The sequence below is a fragment of the Furipterus horrens genome, unplaced genomic scaffold, assembly GCF_987537825.1.
Source record: "Furipterus horrens unplaced genomic scaffold, mFurHor1.1.pri manual_scaffold_7, whole genome shotgun sequence".
NCBI classification, from domain to species: Eukaryota; Metazoa; Chordata; class Mammalia; order Chiroptera; family Furipteridae; genus Furipterus; species Furipterus horrens.
In genome coordinates, this window is record NW_028327177.1 from 66,901,067 (window position 1) to 66,903,332 (window position 2,266).

At 33.5% G+C, this 2,266-nt stretch overlaps 1 pseudogene; it reads right to left on the minus strand.

Moving 5' to 3' along the window:
- Positions 1-1,563: 1,563 nt before the first annotated feature.
- LOC150004597 (small nuclear ribonucleoprotein E pseudogene) lies at positions 1,564-1,918 on the minus strand (annotated as a pseudogene).
- Positions 1,919-2,266: the final 348 nt, after the last annotated feature.

The window sequence follows — 2,266 nt, forward strand, 5'->3', positions numbered from 1 at the left end:
CGGTGTATCTTTTTGCCTCCTTTGTGAAATATTAAATGATCATAAAGGCATGGGTTCATTTCTGGGCTCTCTATTTTGTTCCATTCATCTACATGTCTGTTTTCATGCCAGTAAAATACTATTTTAAATACTGTGGCCTTATACTATAGTTTGACATCAGGTAGCTCATTCCTCCAACTTTGTTTTTCTTTCTCAAGATTGTGTGACTATTCATGTTCTTTTGTGGTTAGCTGATATTTCTGAAGTGGATTCCAGACTTTTTCAAGAACTAGTTTTGTTTTGAGATAGCTGCCTAATAGTTTATCTTTGTGGGGGATGGAGGCTGGGGTCTTCTGTTCCTCAATTTTGGTGGCATTACTTGTAACTTGTGTGTCTTAAGTGGCTAAAGGCAAATCATCTTCCTAGAGGCAAGAATAGTATTAGGTAGGCTTAGTGCAAATAAAACAGCTGGTCAGTAAGAGAAATTGATAAAAACTCAACTCTTTATTACTATCAGGGTTTATATGAGTATTTACATACATATATTTGGATTATACATAACACAGGACAATATAAAATATCTGGATGCTGCTAAAGATCCAATTTCATGTTCTGTTTTTTCTTACTAATATAGAGTAAGCATTTCCCACCTCTGTATATACCACAAGGACCTGGTTTTCAATATATGTGTCATACTGCATTATCTAGATGAGTTCTGTATTATGTAATAAATTCTCTTATCACCAGTAGAACTCTGATTCCACTACCAGTATCCCAATTTTATGCTATTGAACAAAGCAGGACTGAGTATTTCAGAAACTTGGGGACTTGTTTGAGGGTTTACTTTGCTTTTAGCTGTTGTTGTAGAGCTGTAATCTGCTCTATCCCAGTGAGTATGCTCTATATTTTGAGTATATACTCTTTTTGGTCTGGGATTTTGTTATGTTGAATTATAGCTTTGGGCTTATATTTTCAGGGATGATGGACAAATTGAATTCTTTTTAGGAAGCCAGTAAACAGTATGCTTTAAGAAGTCGGAACAACTGACCTTTAGCTCCTTTTCTATATTTAAATATATTTTAGGGGATAAAATCACAGTACCTAATACTTTTAAAGCTTGAATTAAAGTGCATTAAGGCTTCTTGAATCTTGTTATCTGCCTTCTAAATCCTCTTGAAGTTAGGTATAAAGAATAATAGATAGATATATATTCAGTCAGGGTACTGAAGACTTTTACTGGCTTTGGATTAGAGGATTTTCAGCTATCAGTATTTAAGCTTCAACTTGCTGTCAGTTTGTCCTGAAAACACCAAAATAAGATTTTAATAGTTGTGATTGTGGAGTGGGTGCTTTTTCATTAGGTAAGGCAAGGTGTCAATTAAAAGAGTATTGAGATAAAGAAACTGAAACTAGATTAAGGTTACTTTTTCATGGATGATAAGAAAATCCATTTTTGAGTTACTTTTTTTTTTAAATAAAAACAATCACACAGCATTTATTGTCATTTGGTAATAACAAAAAGGCAATCAAAATGATATAAATGAATGTTCAAGGACTACATCCACAACAAAGAACACCTAAAAACACAAACTGTATTGCTTCTCAACAATTTCTTGCTTCATTAGTCACTTCTAGTTGGAGACACTTTGGAGGAGAGTAATATTATCTCCTTTTAGCATGATCCGACCTAGTTGTTTTCTTGACTTTGTTTTAGAATGAATTTCTTCTGCATCATCTAATACAAGGTTCATATATTCATCAAAACCAATGATACAGCCCTCTATTCGCATATTCACTTGCTCATAAAGCCACACCTGAATCCGAGATCTATTTTGCAAGTATCTGAAGATGAGGTTGATGGGCTGCACCATCACCTTCTGCACTTTTTGGCCCTGGCCACCGTACGCCATGCTTGAAGCTGACAAAAGACCTCACTACACCCCACATTACCTCAAAAAGCTACTTCTGGAATCTCGAGTTACATTTTAATGAGGATCTCCTATCAGAGGCAAAGTTGGAATACCCTACACATTTAAAAGATTATCTTTAGTTTTTAAAACACTTATTGACTAATAATCATTTCAAAAGAATTTTTGTATATACAAACAAAAATATTTTAAATAAAATTAAATACCAATATCAAACATTTGCAGGAACTTTTAAGAGGCTATATAATCAGCAGTCTTTTTTTTTTCTTTCTGTATTTCCTACTAGTTTTCTGCCATTTAAATTATGAGTATTTTCAGTCTTTCAGTGCAGTTTCTAATCTTATAAGAAAGTCTGAAAA